The following is a 16,588-nucleotide window of genomic DNA, read 5'->3' as shown; positions in this document are numbered from 1 at the left end:
TTCCGGCTGTGCAACAGGCCTGAATAAATTGAGCCATTATTGATCTGCTTTTTTTCCCCTGAAACTTGATCTGAGGTATCTCTAAGCGTGGACTGGTTCAATTGTGAAGTGAAACCGGTACCAGTTGCTGATGGGAGGATGATCACTTATCCACGTTAAGCTTGGAGGCGGGTTGGTACAAGTGGGTCGTGTAAGATTATTAATTTAGCTTGTCCCTTTATTAAGGGAAATTTACCTTAGTACAAGTTCTAACCTTGAGCGGAGACAATAACCACAGAAACCGGTATCAAGATTACAAAGCACTTTATTCGACTGCCAAATGACAATAAACAACAGTTCGAGATAATACTCACAACTGCGGAATATAGTTCAGAATGTGGGGCTGTCCAAGCCGTTGTTCTAGGGCGAGCCGACATGTCCACTGAAGCGATTCTTCCTTGCCTTCGTGTTCTGAGATGTAGATATCTTTTGCCTCTCCTGACGATAACACAGTTCATTCTCCTTTCTGTATAGGTTTGAGGCGAGCCTGATTGATACTAAATAAGGAGGTATTTTCTGTTGAGTTTGGATCTAAAGTCCCAAAGTTGTGACCTTTTTCTGCTCTATGTCTGTTTCCTGTTATATTTTTTAGCAGCAGGCGAAAGTCTGTGGTTTGTGATTAACTGGTGCGACTTCTGTCTAACACCCTACAGCCTGGGATTTTTTTAAATCCAAAGTTCATCATTAGCCTTACAGTTGGCACTTGGGGACCTGGCTCAAGAGATGAAAATGTTCTCTTTTTCGCTCACTGCTAATTGTGAGGCTCTACAAGAAGTAATGATGTGGAGATGCCGGTGATGGACTGGGGTTGACAATTGTAAACAATTTTACAACACCAAGTTATAGTCCAACAAATTTATTTTAAATTCCACAAGCTTTCGGAGGCTTCCTCCTTCGTCAGGTGAACGTTCACCTGACAAAGGAGGAAGCCTCCGAAAGCTTGTGGAATTTAAAATAAATTTGTTGGACTCTAACTTGGTGTTGTAAAATTGTTTACAACTACAAGAAGTAAGTCACCTTTGTGTGTCAAATGTGGCTCAGTGGGTAGCACTCTGACCTCTAACTCAAAGGTTGTGGGTTCAAGCCTTGCTCCATGAAACTTGAGTACATAATCTAGGCTGGACACTTCTGTGCAGTATTGAGTGGGTGCTGCACTGTCACAGGATGAGATGTTAAAGCATTGTCCTCTCAGGTAGGTGGGTATAGAAGATCCCACAGCACTATTTTTGAAGAAGAGCAGGGGAGTTCTCCCTGGTGCCCTGGCCAATATTTATCCCTCAATCAAAATCACTAAAAACTGATTATCTGATCATTATCATATCGCTGTTTGTGGGAGCTTCCTGTGCATAATTTGGCTGCTTTGTTTCCTACATTACAATAGTGACTACACTTCAAAAGTACTTCATTGGCCGTAAAGCGCTTTGAGATGTCCTGAGATCAGGAAAAGCGAGTCTTTCTTTCTTTTTTCTGTGACTTTGAGTCCACGACATACAATTGACTCCCCAGAGAAGGAAGAAACTCCACCATCTTACTTGTAGAGGCCTCGAGCAAGGCTGATGTGACTTGTGCGGTAAAGGCTGCTGTACTGATCTTTGGGATTAAGGACGTATTCACCCAAAACTGTAGCACTGTCATAAAACAACAATGCTTCACACTGACACAGCAGTTATAATGTAAATGCAGCTTAAATCTAAACGAGAGCTGGTCCTGTTTCTGGCTGGGGCGGAGATCACCTTGTACAAAATGTAGGTACTGAATAACATTACTCAGGGCCACAGTGATCTCCTGGACTAATTTTGATCGCCTAAGGGAGTCGGAGAGGAATTTTCCAGATTTTTTTCCCCTGGCTGTTTTATATCTGGGATTTCGCCTCTTCCACTGGTTTCGGGATGGGCTGGAGAGTCATTGCAGTTATGTGGGACAGGCTGGATGGACCAGTGGGTCTTTTCCTTTCTGTCATTGTTTGTATGTTCGTAATCTGGAGACAGGCCCCAACTTTACACCAGATTGAAGTTGAATGGTACTCCCTAGAGGACTAATAATGCAAATTATTGCAAAGATTAAAGCAAAGAAGGCACTTTACAGGAGCGTTATCAGACAAAATTTGACACCGAGCCACATAAGGAGTTATTAGCTTTAGGTATTAGATATTAGATTCAGGTGACCAAAACTTTGGTCCAAGAGGCAGGATTTAAAGAGTGTTTTAAAGGAGAGAGAGAGAGGTAGAGAGACGAAGAGGTTTAGGGAGGGAATTCCCATCTCGGAGGGTTGTACGGCTGGAGAAGGTTACAGAGATAGGGAGGGGATGAGGACATGGACCGATTTGAAAACAAGGAGTACAGGGGCGATGGTGATATCACTTTTCTTTTAAGAACCCAGCTCCCTGTACTCCTCCAAGGCAGATCCCTGCATTAGCAGCTGAATCTCTACTGGTTTTAATTCATTTGGCTTGCAATATCGAGCTCCCAACAAAGCCTCCAAGCCTCCACCCTGTGTTACTGATGCAGCCGTTGAGGTTTTAATCACTGGCAACAGATCAAACTCCACAGGCTTCAAGAGTTCAAAACAACAAACTGGCAGAGATTCATGAGGAGTAAGCTCTTAAAATAAAGTCAAACAAGGCTGCAATGTTCACTCCTTTAAAATGAAGGATAGATTTGGCTTTAACACAGATAAAACTCTTTGGGACACGCAAAGCGCCAGGCTGAGCTGATAGAGGTGGCGGGGCTGAATACTTATGGGACTCAGTAAGGAAATTTATAAAAAGAGATTTAGAAATCAGCAAAGGATGACCAAGAAATTGATAAAGAGGGAGAAAATTGAATATGAGAGTAAAGCAGCAAGAAATATAAAAACAGATGGTAAGAGCTTCTACAAATATGTAAAACGGAAGAGATTAGCGAAAGTAAACATTGGTCTCGTAGAGGCTGAGACAGGAGAAATGATAATGGGGAATAAAAAAATAGAAGAGATGTTAAACAAATATTTTGTATCTGTCTTCACAGTAGAAGACACAAAAAACTTCCTGGAAATAGTGGGGAACCAAGGGTCTAATGAGAGTGAGGAACTTAAAGTAATTAAGATTATTAAAAATAAAAGTACTGGAGAAATTAATGGGACTAAAAGCTGACAAATCCCCAGGACCTGATGGCCTACATCCTAGGGTTTTAAAAGAGGTGGCTGCTGACATAGTCGATGCATTGGTTTTGATCGTCCAGAATTCCTTAGATTCTAGAACGGTCTCCGTGGATTGGAAGGTAGCAAATGTAACCCCGCTATTCAAGGAAGGAGGGAGAAAGAAAACAGGGAACTACAGGCCAATTAGCCCGACATCAATAGTAGAAAAATGCTAGAATCTATTATTCAGGACATAGTAACAGGGCACTTAGAAAATCATAATATGATTAGGCAGAGTCAACACGTTTTGTGAAAGGGAAATTGTGTTTGACAAATCTATTAGACTTTCTTGAGGGTGTAACTAGCAGGGTAGATAAAGGGGAACCAGTGGATGTAGTATATTTGGATTTTCAAAAAGCATTCGATAAGGTGCTACGCAAGAGGTTGTTACACAAGATTAGAGCTCATGGGATCGGGGGTAATATATTACCATGGCTTGAGGATTGGTTAATGGACAGAAAACAGAGAGTAGAAAAAGCAGGTCATTCTCAGGTCGGCAGGCTGTAACTAGTGGGGTGCTGCAAGGATCAGTGCTTGGGCCTCAGCTGTTTACAATATATATCAATGACTTAGATGAGGGGACCGAGTGTAATGTATCCAAGTTTTCTGATGATACAAAGCTAGGTGGGAAAGTAAGCTGAGAGGAGAATGTAAAGAGGCTGCAAAGGGATATTGACAGGTTAAGTGAGTGGGCGAGAAGGTGGCAGATGGAGTATAATGTGAGGAAATGTGGAATTATCCACTTTAGTAGGAAGAATAGAAAAGCAAAATATTTTTTAAAAGATGAGAAACTAAGAAATGTTTGTATTTAGAGGGATTTGGGTGTCCTTGCATTCGAATCACAAAAAGTTAACACGCAAGTACAGGAAGCTAATCTTTCCAGTTGATGCAAATTTTATAAATCCATGCAAGAATTACTGATTTTTATTTTTAAATAATTTAATGCACTTGATAGCTGTTAGTTGCAGTGGAATCTGTTACACTTGATTGATTCTGTACATTTAAGTACTGAATTGCTTGATCATATCAAACATCTCCATTAAAATTATGGGGTAAATTTAGTGATTTAATGCTCATTGATAAACAGATAATGATATGGCCTGTGAACCAGGAGCACTAAATATCAGGCCCCAATTTCTGATAAGTAACGGGCAGCGCTGTGCTGGGATTGTTAAGTCATGAAATCTACCCCTACGACTCGTTAAACTGAGGCCCCGTCTGTCCTCTCAAGTGGACGTAAAAGATCCCACGTCACTATTTGAAGAAGAGCAGGGGAGTTCTCCCCAGTTTCCAGGCCAATATTTATTCCTCAATGATCTGGTCATTGCTGTTTGTGGGACCTTGCTGTGCGTAAATTTGTTGCCGCATTTCCTACACTGACTGAATTTCGAAAGTATTTCATTGATTGTAAAGTGCTTTGGGACGTCCTGAGGTTGTGAAAGGCACTTTAAAAATGCTATTTCTTTCTTTCTTTGTCGGTCAGTATTGGTTCCATCTTGTTTTCCAATAATTATTTTGTTGGTGGTTGTTTCAATGTACTGACTACATGGAGGTCTTTTTCCAATTGTGCCCAGTGGTGGAGAACCTGGTGGAAAATCATGTGAAGTGGCACCTGCCCTACCTGCTGTGTGCTGGTAGCGGACGAAGTTCACCACTCCCGGCTCATATCCTTAAACATCCACTCCCTCCACTACCGCGCACTGTGTGTACTATCTACAAGGTGCAACTCGCAGCAACTCACCAAGGCTTCTTCAACAGCACCTCGCAAACCCGTGACCTCCACCACCTAGAAGGACAAGGGCGGCAGGCGCATGGGAACATCCAAATTCCCCTCCAACTTGCACATCAGCCCGACTTGGAGATATATCGCTGTTCCTTCATTGTCACTGGGTCAAAATCCTGGAAGTCCCTACCTAATAGCACTGTGGGAGAACCTTCACGATATGGACTGCAGAGGTTCAAGGTGAAAGATCACCACCAGCTTCTCAAGGGCAACTTGGTGCTCCAGTTGAGATCAGTGAGGACACCATCACCTTGAAGTTCCATTCCGAGCCATACACCATGCTGACTTGGATATATAACATCTTTATTGTCACTCTCACCACAGTGGTTCAAGGAGAAAGCCCACCACAATCTTCTCAAGGGCAACTAAGGATGGGCAATAAATGCCAGCCGTGCTAGATTCGTCCACATCCCGAAAACAAATGTTCATATTTTTCCAAGAACTAATTTCTTTCCATATAATCGACTCTAGTAGTTTTTCAATAGCTGAAATGAGACTTATCAGCCTAAAATTTCCTGTTTCTGTTTTTGATGAGGGGTTTATATGAATAATGAATAAAAAACAAATTGGCCTTTACGTCTTCTGATAATAATTCAGTACCCTACACTCTCAGAGTCGTTCACTTCTCCAGCCAGCTCCTTGTGTTACTGACTATCTCTACTGATATTCATCCAGTTTCCTCACACTCTCGGAATCAGTAATTCTAGATATAATCCCCTTCCCTTCCAAAAGAAGGGGATAAAATTGTATCCTGGTAAATGCATCATTTTTTTTTTAAAGTAGCGATTAACGGCCCCATTCTCTCCCTGATGAAATGTCTATTTCTCATTTGCTGTAAATGGGTCAAGTTAACTCCCCATTTTTCTTTAACAGTTTGGCTCCCAGCCGTTATAATCTTCTAAGTTCTCTAAAGTTGTCCACGTGTGATAAATCTAAAAGAATTCATTTCAATAAATTACGAATTTGTGCTTCAACACACTTCATGCAGACTCCTCTTGTGTATACTCCAATTTAGAATAGTGTATGAAAGATTAAGGAAAATCAGCTATGCACATAAGGAGCGGCAATTTTCTTTTCCCTTCAAAGATTTCCTGCCGCCTTCCGATTCCCCTCAAAAAAGGATGTTTTCCACAGTTATTAGTTTTACTGGAACGTAATAAGGAAGTAGAGAGATTGACAAAGGTTGAACAGGACAAAATAGTCAAACAGGGAGAGATATATCAGGATGCGGGAAGGCAATGAGAGGAAAGATGACCACACCAAGAGAATCCAAATGAAAATTGATGTAAATCAGTGAGTATAAGAAACAAAAGTGGAGAGTTAGAGTAATTGATTGAAATAGAAAATGATGTAACGGTAGTAATGGTTACATGAGTGCATGAGACACAGCTGGGTTATGATTAGTAATTGAATATTCCAAGCTATGAAACATTCAGGATGGATCAGGAATGAGGAAGGAGTACTGGTTACAATGAAGACCATATCATGATACTAGAGCGTAAGGGTTTAATAAGAGAGAACATAAGAACATAAGAAATAGGAGCAGGAGTAGGCCATACGGTCCTTCGAGCCTGCTCTGCCATTCAATTATAACATGGCTGATCTTCGACCTCAACTCCACTTTCCTGCCCAATCCCCATATCCTTTGATTCCCTTAGTGTCCAAAAATCTATCGATCTCAGCCTTGAATATACTCAACGACTGAGCATCCACAGCCCTCTGGGCTGGAGAATTCCAAAGATTCACAACCCTCTGAATGAAGAAATTTCTCCTCATCTCAGTCCTAAATGGCCGACCCCTTATCCTGAGACTATGCCCCCTAGTTCTAGACTCTCAAGCCCAGGGAAGCAGCCTGTCAGCATCTACCCTGTCGAGCCCTCTCAGAATCTTATATGTTTCAATGAGATCACCTCTCATTCTTCTAAACTCCAGAGAGCATAGGCCCATTCTACTCAAAGAGAAGTGGTGAAAACTGAATCCCTTTGCATTAAGTAAAGGAATAACAAGGGATCAGTCACGCTAGTAAGAGTATATCATAGACAGCGGCAAGGCAATTGTTGGATACAGTAACATAGTGGTAATGTTACTGAACTAACAACGCAGAGGTTTTGTGATTGAATCCCACCGCGGCACCAGAAAATGACCATGAAAACTGCTGGATGTCATAAAACCCAACCAGTTCACTAATATCATTCAGGGAAGGGAACTTGCCACCCCTACCTTGTCCCATAGGATGTGGTTGACTCTTCCATGTCCTCGGGAGGAACTAGGAATGGACAATAAATGCCCCCTAGCCAATATGGCCCACATCCCAACAACAGATATTAATTTTAAAAAATAGACCAAACAGAAAGGCATGTTATAATTTTAGGAGATATTAATTATGCAAAAATAGACCGGAATAGAGAAAATACTTGTGGTGAGAAAGGAAAGGTTTTTTTGGCAGCATGTTCAGGACTGTTCTTAGAAGATTTAGCAGTAATCATTATTTTGAAAAATATTAATTTCTTAAAAATACCTGGTCTGTAATTTTAAATTCTCCTCTTTGCTATTTTTAAAGAGCACAGTTGTGTTGAAGATAGATGCAAAGCAATTCAAGTCATGCTCAGAGGAAGTTTAGACTCCGAGGAATAAGAAGGAGCATTTATCATTTATATTCTATTTAACGAATTCCAACTCCCTGCTGCATTCTTGCCATTTGTATCAAATTATGTACAAGCTGAACATCATATTGTGCAATTTTGGTATAATACAATATGACAGCCCTCCTCCAATTAGCTGAGCGTGTTTAACATATTTGACAGGCCTGCATGGTTTAGCTGAAACAATAAATATCCCAAACATTTATCAGCCTTAGTGAGCTGGGGCCTGTTGGAGCAAACCTCCATTTCATTTAGGAAAATGGCTTCCTCTTTTTTCAATATCCATCACTCTGACCGTGTATTGGGCTAACTGTTTTTTTTTGTCTAAGCCAGTTGTGTCTCCTTCTCCGCTAAAGGGGCTGACTAAAAGGAACATAGGAACAGGAGTAGGCCATTCAGCCCCTCGTGCCTGTACCGCCATTCAATTAGATCATGGCTGATATGTACCTTAACTCCATCTACCCACCTTGGTTCTGTAACCCTTAATACCCCTCGCCTAACAAAAATCTATTAATCTCAGTTTTGAAATTTTCAGTTGACCCCCAGCCTCAACAGCTTTTTGGGGGAGAGAGTTCCAGATTTCCACTGCCCTTTGTGTGAAGAAGTGCTCCCTGACATCACCCCCGAACGGCCTAGCTCTAATTTTAAGTTTATGTCCCCTCGTTCTGGACTCCCCCCACCAGAGGAAATAGTTTCTCTCTATCTATTCTATCAAATCCTTTAATCATCTTAAACACCTCAATTAGTTCACCTCTTAATCTTCTGTACTGAAGAGAATACAAGTCTCTGCATCCTGTCCTCATAATTTAACTGTTTCAGCCCCAATATCATACTCGGATATGCTTCCATGAGGCTGACAATGTTCCGGTCCTACGGCCCACAATGTTTCAGGAGAATTCGGCAAGTGATCAGGGCAGATTTTGGGGTGGGACCCCTATGTTCCTATAGATTTTTGTTGGGTAAGAGTATCAAGGGAAATGGAGCAAAGGCGGGTAAATGGGGTTGAGGTACAGATCACCCATGATCTAATTCAATATGACCCCCAAGGGGCTGAATGCCCTACTCCTGTTCCTATGTTCCTATTTTCCTATGCTCCCAGAGCAAAAAACAGTCGCAATGTATTAACTAATCCAACTGTTCAAATGTATTTCATGATTATCTGTTAACAACTTGTTTTTGATAATAAGTACAGGTTGTTTAACGTAGCAAAGTGTCCCGAGCTCAGATTGTTCTTTAGTCTTGCTTGCCCTCCTTGCAGCTGAACTTGACCTTAAAATTTCCAATTTTATTTTTTAATCACTTAATAATTTGGTAATTTTGTAATCAACAACAACAACATGCCATTATATAGTGCCTTTAACGTAGTAAAACATCCCAAGGTGCGTTATCAGACAAAATTTGACACCGAGCCACTTAAGGAGATATTAGGACAGGAAGAGATAGGTTTTAAGTAGCATCTTAAAGGAGGAAAGAGAGGTAGAGAGATGGAAAAGTTTAGGGTGGGAATTTCAGAGCTTAGGGCCTAGAAGGCTGAAGGCATAGCCGCCAGTGGTGGGGCAAAGGAAGTCAGGGATGCACAAGAGGCCAGAATTGGAGGAACACAGAGTTTCTCAGAGGGTTGTAGGGCTGGAGGTGTTGACAGAGATAGGGAGGGGCGAGGCCATGGAGAGATTTGAAAATAAGGATGAGAACCAAGCTAAGTCATGACAATGTAAGCCCTTCCCTCAGGTTGTGTATCAATCAATGAGCTTTCCCACACCAAGTAGAGCTGAGTGTAGCTCTTGGTCTGAATGGCTCGTTTATACACTGAAGAGCCCCTTAACCAAGTGAGCCATCGGGGGCTGGGAAGATGAAAGGAGAATCCCAGCCCACAACTTAGTACCATTCTGGTTGGCAAACGTTCATCCCGAGCTTTTGAACAGATTCGGAGCCAGAGTTCCGAGGTCACAGAACAGTGTGTAAGTACTTAAACTCTTCAGGCAATATGCTTTTAATGTGAGCAACAGGTATATGATAGGCTCAGCCTTGGTATTTAAATCAGCCATTTTCAGGCACAAAATCTCGTAACAGCTCCAGTATCCGAGAGTTGTGGAATTCGCCTCATCAACATAGTACAGATATGATAAGGAAATGTCTTTCCACTGGAGCAAAATTGAGGATTTTCTTTCCAATCATGTTGTGTGCGACTTGGGCATGGTTCACTTCTATGGCAGGCGTTTCTGCAATCGCTGATATGAGAACCTCATGATGTGTTGCCTCCCTGGTGCCAAGGTAAAGGACATCACTGAGAGGGTGCATAACATTTTGAGGGCGAAAGGGTAACAGCCAGAAGTCGTGGTCCTTGTGGGAACCAATGATATAGGAAGGAAAAGGGTTGTGGCCCTGCAGTCAGAGTTTCAGGAGCTAGGGTGGAAGTTAAAAATCTTTGGATCACTCCCCAGTGCCACGCGCTAGCCAGTATAGGAATAGCAGGATAGGATGGATAAATGCGTGGCTGGTGAAATGGTGCAGGAGGGAGGGCTTCAGATTCCTGGGGCATTGATACCAGTGCTGGGACCAGGAGGGATCTGTTCAAGATGGAAGGGTTGCACCTCAACAGAGCTGGGACCAATGTCCTCGTGGGGAGGTTAACTAGTGCTGTGGGGGAGGGTTTAAGCTAATTTGGCAGGGGGATGGATACCAGGAGGAAACAAGGTGCACAGAGGACTGAGAGGGACAAATAGCACTAGAGTAAAGAATAGTTCAGAAATAGGAGAGATCAGACGGGGGCAAATGCAAGGTAGTCTAAGATGAGTTTGGAATACATGTGCGTAAATGCACGTAGCGTGATAAATAAGGTTGGTGAGTCACAGGCTCAAGTCACCATGTGGGGCTATGATATAGCGGCAATAACAGAGACCTGGCTCAATGAAGGGGAAGAATGAGTACTTAATATTCCTGACTACAAGGTATTCAGGAAAGATAGGGAAGGAAAGAAGGGGGTGGGGTGGGGTGGCAGTATCGATCAAAGAAACTAATATAGCACTGGAAAGGGATGATGTAGTTAAGGGGTCAAAGACAGAATCTATTTGGTTAGAATTAAGGAACAATAGAGAAGCTATCATACTACTGGGTATATATTGGGTATAGGCCACCGAATAGTGGGAAGGAGATAGAGGAGCACATCTGCAGGTAAATTAGAGAAAGATGCAAGAACTAGAGTAGTGATAATGGGGGACTTCAATTATCCCAATATAGACTGGGATAGTAACAGTGTAAAGGATAAAGAGGGGGAGGAATTCCTGAAATGTGCACAGGAGAACTTTTTTGACCAGTATGTTTCCAGCCCAACAAGGAAGGAAGCAATGCTGGATCTAGTTCTGGGGCATGAAGTGGGGCAAGTGGAGCATGTTTCAGTGGGGGGGGCATTTGGGGAACAGTGATCATAATATCATTAGGCTTAGAATAGCTATGGAAAAGGACAATGAACAATTAAATGTGAAACTACTTAACTGGAGGAGGGCTAATTTCAGTGAATTAATAAGGAATCTTGCCCTGGTGGATTGGAATCAAAAATTGGCAGCCAAAACAGTAATTGAACAATGGGAGGCCTTCAAGGAGGAGTTAGTTCGGGTACAGAGTAGACACATTCCTATGAGGGGATAAGGAAGGGCATCCAAAACTAGAGTTCCATGGTAACTAAGGATATGGAGATTAAAATGAAACAGAAAAAGGAGGCTTATGATGAATGTAAGGCTCATAATACAGTAGAGAACCAGGCTGAATACAGAAATTACAGAGGAGGTCTAAAAAAGGTAAAAAGAGGGGCAAAGAGAGAGTATGGGAATAGATTAGCAGCTGACATAAAGGAGAACTGTAGCAGTAAAGGAGGAGGTAGTAGCGATATTGGATCAGATAAAAATAGATAAGGAGGAGGTACGTAAAAGATTGGCAGTACTCAAAGTAGAAAACTCACCCGGTCCAGATGGGATGCATCCTAGGTTACTGAGGGAAGTAAGGGTAGAAATTGCGGAGGCTCTGGTCACAATCTTCCGATCCAACTTAGATATGGGGACGGTGCCGGAGGACTGAAGGATTGCAAATGTTAAACCCCTGTTCAAAAAGGGGAGAGGGATAAATTACAGGCCAGTCTGACTAACATCGGTAGTGGGGAAACTTTTACAGACAATAATCTGGGACAAAATTAAATTGGCACTTGGAAAAGAATGGACTAACAAATGAAAGTCAGCACGGATTTGTTAAAGGAAAATCATGTTTGACTAATTTGATTTAGTTCTTTGATGAAGTAACAGAGAGGGTTGATGAGGGTAGTGCGATTGATGTATATATGGACTTTCAAAAGGCATTTGATAAAGTACTATATAACAGACTTGTTAGCAAAATTAAAGCCCATGGGATTAAAGGGACAGTGGCAGCGTGGGTACAAAATTGGCTATGGGACAGAAAGCAGAGAGTAGTGGTGAACGGTTGTTTTTCAGACTGGAGGGAAGTATACAGTGATGTTCCCCAGGGGTCAGTACTAGGACCACTGCTCTTTCTGATATATATTAATGACCTGGACTTGGTTATACTGGGAATAATTTCAAAGTTTGCTATCACACAAAACTCAGAAATGTAGCAAACAATGTGGAGGAAAGCGACAGACTTCAGGAGGACATAGACAGACTGGTGAAATGGGCAGACACATGGCAGATGAAATTTTACACAGAGAAGTGTGAAGTGAAAAATTTGGGATGAAGAATGAGGAGAGGCAAAATAAAATAAATGGTATAATTTTAAAGGGAATGCAGGAACAGAGAGATCTGGGGTAGCACATACACAAATCTTTGAAGGTGGCAGGACAAGTTAAGAAGGCTCTTGAAAAAGCACATGGGATCCTGGGCTTTATTAATAGAGGCATAGGGCTCGATGTTACCAGGGCTGCGGTTTCACGGTGGGCGGTCGATTAGGCGCATGGGTAACGCGCCCGGTGAAATCAGTCTGCTCCGCGCACGATCGCAGCCTAATTGGATCCACTTACCTGCTCCTCCGGGTTCCCCGCTGCTGATCTGCGCATCGGGCGGGCTGCGCATGCGCAGTAAGGTCTGTCAGCTGGAGGAGCTCTATTTAAAGGGGCAGTCCTCCACTGACAGATGCTGCAACAAATAGGAAAAAATACAGCATGGAGCAGCCCAGGGGGAAGGCTGCTCCCAGTTTAATGATGCCTCACTCCAGGTATCATTAGATGGGGTGAGAAGGAGGGGAGGACAAAGATCTTCCCCCCGGTGGGCGGGAGGAAGCGGCCTGCCTCTGCCACCAAGAAGGCCTGGCTCGAGATGGCAGAGGAGGTCACCTGCACCACCAACATATCGCCCACCTGCATACAATGCAGGAGGCGCTGCAATCACCTAAGTAGGTCAGCCAAAGTGAGTACACTTACTCATTCCCCTACACTCCATCTGCCACATCACCGCCCCCACCCCACATCTCCTTCTGCACTGCCAACATTACTCTGTGACATCACCCCTCATACCCACTAAAACCTCATCCTCATCTTACCTGCACTTACTCACCTCGCCAGTACTCATCCCGTCACTACCACTCAACCCAATCCTCATACAATCTCATGGCTCGATGTCATACTCACCCTCTCATGCATCTCTTTCACGGTCAGCCTCACTCAACTTGTCACTACCTGTGCTGCAGCCACAGGGCATGCATCACGTATATGCAGTAGGAAGCGTAAGGCAAACATGTTGTGAGCATGAGGGGATGCACAAGGGTGTTTGAGGGTTTGTCATGGTTTTTACTTATATTTAATTTCTGACCAACTCACATCACATATTATATTGGCACCACTACTGCCATGTCTTCGCGAATCTTGTCTGGTTTGTGCAATAATGCCCTTCCCTGAGGATCACAATGAAGACCCACACCTGATGCCACCCATTGTGTCATTGCAAAGTGGGTGTAGGTGTATTTGCAGGGCTCTTTTGTGCAGGCGACTGAGAGACATCGGCGATGTCCCCGGTGGCACCCTGGAAGGATGCAGAGGAGAAGTTGTTGAGGGCAGTGGTGACTTTGACAGCGACAGGTAAGAAGATGGTGCTCGGGCCAGCCGGGAGCAGCTCGGCATGAAGGAGGCTGCAGATGTCCACGACTACATGTCGAGTGACTCTGAGCCTCCGTGTGTACTGCTGCTTGGAGAGGTCCAGGAAGCTGAGTCTCGGTCTGTGGACCCTGTAGCGAGGGTAGTGCCCCCTGCGACGCATCTCTCTCTGCGGTAGCCCTCCCTCCTGCTGTGCGGGTAGATGTGTCACAGCACTGTGTTGTGGGGCTCCACGTGTCAGAGGTGGACGGCTTGGCCGGCAAGGCTGGTGATGCTGTTCGCCCTCCGAGGAGGTCATGACTGCAGCTACGGTGGCCCCCATCCGGAAGATGTACATCTGAGGGGGTCCGCAAGGTAGGTACATGTGTCTGGACCCCGGGGTCAGTGTGCAAGTTGGTGAATTTGATTGTCAGGAGGAGGGTGGTGGAGGCCAAACTTTGTCCCAAGTGACAGAGTGGTCTCCTGCATTGGGTGAGGGTCTCCCCCCCCCCCGACCTGTCAAATGGACCTTTGCAGCTGCCACAGGCTGACAGCTGCAACACGTCCATTTCAACTGGGAGTGTTTCTCCCAGTATGGGAAACAGTCCCAGTTGTTTCTAAAATCCCACCCCTCCTCACTTATTCCCTTAATCAGGTCTGTTAATGACCTGAAATACCTAGGTAAATAGTCTCAAGTGGCACCCCGCTGGCTTTAATTGCCTGCGGGAGTCCCACATGCGGGGGCTGCGCGCGCACGTCGGCGCGTCTGTGGGGAACCCGGAAGTGGGCGGGTTGGAGCCGGGCTCCCGACCCGCTCCGGGATTCCCTGATTTTCGGAGCCCCCCCGCCAGGAACGCACCCAATAGCGGGTGCTAAAATGGAGGCCATAGAGTGCAAAAGCAAGGAAGATATGCTAAACCTTTATAAAGCACTGGTTAAGCCTCAGCTGGAGTATTGTGTCCAATTCTGGGCACCCCACTTTAGGAAGGATGTCAAGGCCTTGGAGAGGGTGCAGAGGAGATTTACTAGAATGGTATCAGGGATGAGGGACTTCAGTTATGTGGAGAGACTGGAGAAGCTGGGGTTGTTCTCTTTAGGACTGAGAAGGTTAAGGGGAGATTTGATAGAGGTGTTTAAAATCATGAATGGTTTTGATAGAATAAATAAGGAAAAACTGTTTCCAGTGGTAGAAGGGTCGGTAACCAGAGGACACAGATTTAAAGTGATGGGCAAAAGAGCCAGAGGCGACATGAGAGAACATTTTTTTACGCAGCGAGTTATAATGATCTGGCATGCACAGCGTGAAAGGGCGGTGGAAGCAGATTCATTAGTAACTTTCAAAAGGGAATTGGATAAATACTTGAAGGGAAAAAATTTACAAGACTATGGGGAAAGGGCAGGGGAATGGGACTGATTGGATAGCTTTTTCAAAGAGCTGGCACAGGCATGGTGGGCTGAATGGCCTCCTCCTGTGCTGTACGTACAATGATACTCTGTGTATCTGAAGATCTTCCTTATCTCAACGTGAAAAGCATGAAAGTGGATGCTTACAGTAAAATTTGAGCATCTTGCATAAATAATGTGCTCACTGAATCTGAAAATCCTCTACAAGTGCAGAATGTGATAAATGGTATGAAATTCTCAGTAGAAATTGGCCTATGTGGGTTGATGGGAATGAGAGAGAGAGAGAGAGAGAGAGAGAGATGGTATTGCCAGGCTGAATCTCCCACTGTATGCTAACTGACTGCCTGGGGAAAGTTCTGGGTCATTTAGCAGTCATGTTGCTGTGTCACAGATTGCAAAGTTAATCCTAACCATAGGACAATATACTCTGTCTCAGAAGTGAATACGTTTGGTGCAGTGTAGTGCTAATGAGACCTATTTAAGCTGCTGTTTGTTTTTGTACGCACCCCTGAGAGGCTTAACCAATCCTTTCGTTCCAACACACTAATTGTATCAGAGCTCGTTTTTTATATATATATATATATATATATATTCTATAAGGAAAGCAGGGGACAAGGCATGAGAGAAGAAGGGATCAGCAGAAAGAAGGCAGGGAGAGATAAGAATAAAGGAAGGCAGAGAGAAAGACGGAGAGAAAGAGGAAGAGAGATGAGAGGAAGAAAGACAGGTGGAGAGAGGAAAAGGAAGAAAAGACGTGGCGAAAGGAAGCAAAATAGAAAGGGCCGAATGGAGGGATAATTAGAGATAGTGTTAATGATCAAATTCTGTCTGTGGTGCTTTTTCCATTTCTGTTCATTTTATCAATTACTCCAATTAAATTTTATCATCTAGACATGAGGGAATTTGTACTGTACATGTTTTGCAGTAAATTAAGTTTGCCCCTCCTATGCCCTTTTAAAAAAAGATTAAAATGCTTCTTTCTCTCCCTGTTAAAGGCTTTCTGTACACAAATGTAGAATTGACAGTCAGAATGTTGCTTAAGCCCAGCATGTCACCAGCACTGAGAAGTGACTAATGCGTACAATATTGATTATGAGGTTTTTGAAATGAATCATTTATTCAGCAGGACATTGGCTGCTTCAAACCCACCCTCATTAAAAGTCTCTCGGGTATAACACAATATCTCGGTGCAAGGGCTGCTCATTCATGTCACCTGGTGTTTTGGATGTGAGATTTGATGGCCTATTAAGTAATGATTACTATTAGCATTGCTGCAACAGCATTTAGCTGCTGGAGGCACCCAGGAAATCCATCTCCTTAGAGGTCTAGAGCTGCTGGTACAAAGTTGTTTAGCTGTGTCTCAGTGGGTAGCACTCTTACCTCAGAGTGAAAGGGTTGTGGATTAAAGTCCCACTCCAGACACTTGAGCACAACATCTAGGCTGTCACTCCTGTGCAGTACTGAGGGAGTGTTGCA

This window comes from Heptranchias perlo, chromosome 16 (assembly GCF_035084215.1).
Source record: "Heptranchias perlo isolate sHepPer1 chromosome 16, sHepPer1.hap1, whole genome shotgun sequence".
NCBI classification, from domain to species: Eukaryota; Metazoa; Chordata; class Chondrichthyes; order Hexanchiformes; family Hexanchidae; genus Heptranchias; species Heptranchias perlo.
The sequence above is the reverse complement of the archived record's forward strand: the minus strand, read 5'-3'. Positions refer to the sequence as shown.